This window comes from Podarcis melisellensis (genome assembly GCF_964234715.1).
Source record: "Podarcis melisellensis genome assembly, chromosome: 7".
NCBI lineage: Eukaryota > Metazoa > Chordata > Lepidosauria > Squamata > Lacertidae > Podarcis > Podarcis melisellensis.
Window position 1 is genome coordinate 77,348,665 of NC_138539.1, and position 7,855 is coordinate 77,356,519.

General features: G+C 40.8%; 1 long non-coding RNA gene across 1 annotated transcript; it reads left to right on the forward strand.

Moving 5' to 3' along the window:
* The first annotated feature begins 398 nt into the window (after positions 1-398).
* Positions 399-5,811, forward strand: LOC309374314. The gene is made up of 3 exons (XR_014170516.1): positions 399-446; positions 2,813-2,906; positions 5,371-5,811. It is a non-coding gene; the product is annotated as an uncharacterized lncRNA (long non-coding RNA).
* Positions 5,812-7,855: the final 2,044 nt, after the last annotated feature.

The window sequence follows — 7,855 nt, forward strand, 5'->3', positions numbered from 1 at the left end:
CCCCCCCCCCCATCTGCCTCTGGACTACTACCTCCCTCAAACCCCTGTTGCAAATCTAAACTTTCTTCCTTTTCCTCCTCCCTGGAAGGGTCAGGATGGGAAGGAGGTCTCCACCATTCCTCCTCTGCCCAGTCTCTGACAATTAGTATTCTTTAACAGTGGGTGCAGGTTTTCAGATTATACACAGCTCTTCTTCAGGCTTTGATTATGAGAGCAAAAAACACCCATCCAATAGTCTAGATCGAAGCAACTGGGTAGCCAGGCTGATGGTTACTTGGTTCCAGAAGTTTACTGGACATTGCTGTTGGCATGAAGATAGTCTAGGTTGAATGCAAACATGTCATGTGTGATGTCACAAAGAGGATCTGCTTTAAGTCTTGGTAAAGCCAGAGACAGTTAACAGTCAGACTGCATCTCAGCCCTATCAAGATGGATCTCCATAATAGGTGATGAATAGTTTTATTTGGGGGACATATACCATTCGGAAATTTTTTAGATTGGTTTGCCAGTTTGTAACCCATCACGTTGAGGCCAATAGATATGCATTCACAGCCCTGTATCCATCAAATAGTCAACTTTATCTGTGACTTTGGGATGGATTCATACAATCACATTTCCTTTCACAAGAAAGTTTGGAAGGTAGGTAATTTGAATGGCTAATGCTCTCTGCTCCCTGCTGTCAGGATGCTGTCCGTGGCTCCTAGCTGGTTGCCCAGAAGAGTATAAAGGCAAGGAAAAGTTTCATACAGTCTTTTTTATTTAAAACTTTACAGAGAGAGGCTATAGAACTCAACCTCTTGGATAATGGTGTTGTCCTGAGTGAATCTCCACCACCTGTCTCTCCCACTTCTTCATTCGTCAACCTCATCACCTCATCTACAAGTGCCACTAAGTGCCCTCTGTCTTCGAGCTCTTTGCTCTCCTACTTTTAAGGCTTGCCAGGTTCTGGGAGATGGTGGTTCTGGAAGGCTCTCCCATGATTTCCCAACTTTCCCCCTCATCTGCCTCTGAGCTGCAACCTCCCTCAAACCCCTGTTGTAAATCTATACTGTCTTCCTCTTCCTCCTCCCTGGAAGGGTCAGAATGGGGAGGTGGTCTCCACCATTCCATTCCCAGTCACTATGATTTCACAGAGCTCTGTCACATATCTTGCTATGGTGACAGTTATGCACTCAAGTCTATGCTAGTCTGGTGCATTTTTCATTGAAAACTATGCTGCTGTAAGTAGGGACTCATGAATGTTCACAGTGTGTTGGGGCAGGAGAAAGTGGGAGCGGATGTTAGAATGAAGAGGAAGTGGGGACAGGTGTGAAGAGTGGGACGCTAGTGCTACAATTTGATGGGAGAAGTGTGATCTTAGAAATGCATGAAGCAGCTCTCCAGGATGTGCCAAATATCAGATTGCCATGTGGTGGGTCGTGTTCTGAAAAAATACTCATCACTGAAAAAGAGAGGGGAAAGTCATCATGAATGAATGGGAAAGTAAGGTCTGAGCCTGAAAACCATAATTACAGTTAATAACAGCCGTGGGGGGATGGGGAATCCAAGATTAAAAAATGAGAGCAGCTGCACGATAGATATGGTTCCCAATTTGTTTTAAGGAAACTCATTATGAAGGAACATGGTTAATGTTTCTTGATTAAAAACTGGGATAACCTTTCCACTAAGCTTAGGTGAGGCTGAGAACAGATCTATTTCAAATTACTATTTAAAAAGAACTGTTAGTGTTGGATTGTTTGGGACACTGCCAATCAAGTAAATTTATTGCTCTGGTAAGAGTGGACATCCTTTCATGTCTCAAGCAGCTACTATATATGTACGTGTTGCCACTGTCAAATTTATCAGAACCATCTTCATAGCATAAGGGATAACATTAACAGGAGACTTTATCTCTCACGAGAGCTTCTGCAGACTGCAGCGATAACAAGCAACATGTCAAGTGCAGATAACATTTCCTTTTCAGGACTGCTTTATTTTCTCTCTTGAGATTCCCAACTTTGTAAATCTGTTCACAGTTGCGTCCACTCATAACAATGTGTTTGTATAATCAAAGGTGACTTAAGCTCCGACCTTCAGCTATATATAACACATCACAGCATGGGTGAAGTTTTACAATGCATATTCCAGTTTGACAAAAAGCCCTTTCCATCATTCTCCTCATCCTGTGAGGGGGCAGAGAGGGTTCTCTGGCTCCACCCCCTCTTGTTTATTCATTTATTTATTGAATTTATATTGCCTATATATATATAAAATATTTATGTGGCACCACTCCTCCCACCCTTCATGCGTTGACAGCTGAACATCCACAGCATTACTGTATTTCTGTTGGCTCCTCACATGATTTCATTCCCCAGGGTCTAAATCACACCGGGAGTTTACATGAGCGAAAAAGGCTCTCAACTTCAGAAGCTATCCCTTTCACTCATGGAAGGTAACAGGAATTGTGACAGGAGGTACATTGGGTCTTCGCTGCAACATTTGATGGATTAGAACACCTTCAATAGTGACATGAAGCATGTTTTTTAAAGGGTCTCCAGATTCTCTAATGTGCTGATATTTAAATGTATAAACACAAGGAGACGCTTGCCAGGAGGGTAACCAAGAAGGAAAATAGGCAGGCAATATTCTACCCAATCAAAGTGTGATGAAGCCTAAATGGTTTAATTATTAGCATGTGTGGCAGGGGAGCTACTAAATCGAAGTCTGAGGTCAGTAATGACCTGGATAAGGGTCAATGAAATGAAACTCTTTCTAAATAAATTGACAGGTTCTGTTGGTAGGTGATTTGTGTGACCAATGAGATGGTGTTCAGTCTATTGTAGATCATTCCCTCTAAAGGACCAGGTTCAGCGTCTGGGGTGATGACAGAGCCAACATTTTCACTGGATATCCAAGCGGCCTCTGTGGTATGTAATACCTTTCAGCAGCTAAGACTGTTGGACCAGCTGTGCCTTCTTATTCACATTCTGGTGATTCCTAAGATGACTGCTGCCATGCCTTGCACGTGGGACTACCCTTGAAGACTTCTTGGAGGCTTCCATTAGCACAAAATGCACCTGCCAGGCTGGAGACTGGCAATGGCGAACATATTTTCCCAGTGCTTAAATAACAACACTGCCATTCCTCTTTCAGGAATAATTCAGTCTGCAGGTCATAGGGCTAAATGGCTATTTGAAGGATGCTTTTTACTATATAAACACACCTGGTTCCATCTCTGCCCTGCTTGTCATCTGGATTTAGGCAGCAGCGCACATGGGATATGCCCAGAGGATGGATAACTGCGACCACAGGGGCTATTAATATAGGAGAGAATCTAGAAGGAATGTGGTTGTATATTCTAGCCAATGTAAGTTTGGACTCATGGGGTATGAAATACTGAATTGTGATTTAGTTTTTTTATTTTATTTTTTAAATTAATTTTAACATTTAAATTATAAAATGTACCACAAAACTTATCACTTAGACTTCCATCAGCACCTCTGATGATCCGCCGTTTTAGCCACTTCTTATGCATTTCTTAACTTTATATTGTCTTTACATCTCTTAACAAATCATCCTCCCCCTTGTCCATTTTTACAATACTTCTAATAATACTCCTCACAAAACTTCTTGCAACCCTACAAACGTCATCTGTTCTTCACAATTACTTTTCAAATAGTCCGTAAATTTACTCCAGTCTTCCGTGAATTTCTGGTCTTGCCGGTTTCGAATCCTTCCTGTTAGTTTATCTAATTCTGCATAGTCCATTAACTTCATCCCACATTTTTCAATCGTCGGTAACTCTTCTTGCTTCCATTTTTGGGCCAATAATATTCTTGCTGCTGTTATTGCATATAAAAAGAGCTTACATTCCTTTCTATTTATGTCACTCCCCACAATGCCCAATAAAAATGCTTCTAGTTTCTTTATAAATGTATATTTCAACATTTTTTTCAACTCATTATATATCATCTCCCAGAAGCATTTCACCTTTTTACATTCCCACCACATGTGATAAAATGTTCCCTCTTTTTCTTTACATTTCCAACCTTTATTACTGACTTTATACATTTTCACTAACTTGACAGGTGTAATATACCAGTTCAGCCCCTAGTGATAGCGCACATTGTCCTCATTTAAAGAAGGGTTCAGAGTGGCTAATTGTGCATCATTGAGCCTGGGAGGTGAGCTGTTGTTATTTTTAAAACAAAAAAAAATTCCTTCCAGTAGCACCTTAAAGACCAACTAAGTTAGTTCTTGGTATGAGCTTTCGTGTGCATGCACACTTCTTCAGATACACTGAAATAGAAGTTTCCAGACCCTTCTATATAGTGAGAAGTTTCCAGACCCTTCTATATAGTGAGAAGGTGGGGAGGGGTATTACTCAGAAGGGTGGTGGGAATGGGTGATAAGCAGATAGCTGTGATGAGCCTGTTGACGATTCTTAAGGGTCTGGAAACTTCTATTTCAGTGTATCTGAAGAAGTGTGCATGCACACGAAAGCTCATACCAAGAACTAACTTAGTTGGTCTTTAAGGTGCTACTGGAAGGAATTTTGTTTTGTTTTGACTATGGCAGACCAACACGGCTACCTATCTGTAACTGTTATTTTTAAAATTTGCTTCGGCTTTGCTCTTGCTTATCAAATTTCCCCATACAAAGTGGTGATGAGCACACTATTCTTCATCTAGCTGCTCATGCAAATTGTTGTCGGACTTGCCATTCGTCTTCCAATTCCCAATGCAAACAGCTGCTCATCTAGCTATTGCTTCCCTTCCCTTCCCTCTTCTGTTCAATTGGCTTTATTTGATCGCGCCTTGCATGAGAAGATGTCATTCTTCTTTTGCCTCTGATATGCACAAGCCGTTGGAGAACTTACTCCATTATTCAAGGCACATATCCATAGATGCACACATGCCCCCTGCCGCGCCACTCACCAATGCATGTAAAAGTGCATAAATAGACATTTTCTTTACTACTTTGCTTTCCTGCTGCTTCTTCTTTGCCTGAACTACTGCTATACACTGCGGTGGACATTTAGAGCCACGGTGGAGCCAGAAGGAGCCATTAATTCATTTTCTAGTTGCATTAAATGGGATGGAGTAATTGCAAACTGCCAGGGTAGCTCATAAAATAGAAATGTGTATTCATGACTGAAAACCTGATAAGACAAAACAGGAAAACATATCCCAAATGATAAATGTTATGGGGACAGACTCCAGCTTCCCCTGCTCTACATCTTTATTTTTCAATTATAAGACGTGACAATTGATTACAATGTTATCTAATGGCTCCTTATCATCACCTCTGGAATTTGAAAGGAATAAGAAAAATGCTTTGTCTACTTGTTCTTTAGCTGCAAAGATAAAAGATGTTTTATTTCCTTTATAGGAGCTCATAAAAAAGAGAGGAGATAATTATACCAAATGGTTATGTAAATCCCAAGAGAAAAAGAAAATCGGCTCTTGTGAAGAATTTAAATAAGTTTTTGAATTCATTGGGAGATGCTGAATTTTTCATTTCATTGTTTATCAGTGAGGTTTGTAAAAGTTATCCAACTGGCCTAATGAAATATTAATTTGACTTCCATTACATTAAAGGAGAGAGCCATTTTTATGTTTAAAGAAAAGGGAACAAGGAATATATCCTATATCAATGCAAAAAAAAAAAATACAACCTAGATAAAATGTGTATAATTGCTCTGATTTTAAACTCTGATTTTTAAGAGTAGCAATTAAATGAAAGCACTTTGGAAACGTAGAGGCGCTGCTATTGTTTTAAAGCTGCCTTTATCAGCTTCCTCTTATGATACCTTGAAAATAAACTATAGTGTGTTGGAAAATGGAATGAGTCTTCATAGCTTCTTCTGTAATGGATTCCATTTTCTCTCTCTCGTGTTTATGGCCTTCCACTCTGTGGTGCAACATAGACCAGGTGTAGTTAGATTGCTGCTTAGCCTAAAGAGCCATGGTTTTGAAACTGTGCTCTGCAAAAGTTTATTGGGTTTCCTCAATGAGAAATTCATGATGGTGGGCAAGCTTGCCATGATTGCAGATCCTACAATATGCTGCCATGGAAGTGGGCAGGTCATGTTCTAGAGCAGACTTCCTCAACTCTGGAGCCTCAGATGTTGTTGGGCTGCAACCTTTGGCCATGCAGATTGTGCATGATAAAGGCTGTATTCCAATAACATATGGAGATCCAAGATCAGGGAAGGCTACTCTAGAGGGTTCTCTCACTTATGAACAGGGAAACAATAAGGCTGAATCAACAGGTGTCCAGCAGTCTGTGTGAATTTACTGCATATCCTAGTCCATATCCCAGAATAGGGATGCAGGTGGCTCTGTGGTCTAAACCACTGAGCCTCTTGGGGTGCTGATCAGAAGGTTGGCAGTTCGAATCCCCATGATGGGGTGAGCTCCCGTTGCCCTGTCCCAGCTCCTGCCAACCTAGCAGTTTGAAAGCACGCCAGTGCAAGTAGATAAATAGGTATCACTGTGGAGGGAAGGTAAACAGCATTTCCATGTGCTCTGGTTTCCATCACAGTGCTCTGTTGTGCCAGAAGCAGTTTAGTCATGCTGGCCACATGACCCGGAAACCTGTCTGTGGAAAACTCCGGCTCCATTGGCCTGAAAGCGAGATGAGCGCTGCAACCCCACAGTCGCCTTTAACTGGATATAACTGTCCAGGGGTCCTTTACCTTTTTACCTATTTCCCACAATCCCCTACAGACTTATAGTGTTATTTTAATACTATAAAGATCATCTAACACCCTTGCAGAAGAGTTGTCCAGTAATATGAGCGTGCAGTCCTATTTTTCTAGAAAAAGAGATTGTGGAGCTCCCTTATTTTCTTATAATCACAATGGTACCCACCCAGGAGTGCCAAAACTGAGTTCCAGCTGAAAAAATAGCCCTGTGAGTACAAATCTTTCTTCACTGGTTGCAAGAGTTAAAATGGTACCAAAAAATGATATGAAAACTGGAGTTTTCTTGTTGTATAAGCTACTATTGAAGATATACACCACATCCTTAAGCTTGTAAACAAATCCTTCTGGATAAGGAAATCGAAGCATTGGTGAATTTCGCTTGCCCTAGGTGGAAGATAAGGCAGGTCAGCACCAAAGGTCAAGAATACCCCAAGTGGATTCTCAATGTACTGATTCATTCAGGCTCTCCCACACTTAACTACCGGAATTTGGGTCGTAATTGACATAGCAGTAGGGAACTAGCAATTTTTCCATCAGGATTTTTGAAGTAGGAGTTTTTTAATTATAGAATTTGCCCTTTCTCCGTCATCCTCCCATCAAATCAACAGCTCCTGAGGTAATTAATCTGAGATCTTTTGCAAGGGTTGGTGACTCAACATATCAAAACCATACATTTATTTCTGTCTGTTCTGAAAATGTAAACTGTTAATGTGTGGTGGGGAGGGGTCTTTGCCTATGTGTGCTTATCTAGAATTCATCCTTGTTGGTAGCACAGATACTTTTGCTCAGCATAGCACAAAACAACCCAAACATATCTGAAAGGCCAAGGTGTGGGAAATGGCTGCATGGAAGCGGAAGTGTGATGTTCATAGAAGAAAAAGTTACTGTTCCATTGGAAGCAAAGTTCAAGTGAATTGGGCACTTCCTCAGAAGATGCACAAACAGTATGAACAAGACTAGCATAATTCCCCCCCCCTTTTTCTTTTTTATTGCGTGATTTGTTGCTCCCAAGTGAAATGGCTCAGGAGTGCTTGAGCTACAGCAATGCTTCCCCCCTTTTCTTTCTCTCATTTACTTATTCATTCATTTATTTGACAAAGTAATAATCATACATAAATAAGAATAAAAATGTGCACCCTACCACCAAGACCATTCCATTATAACTAT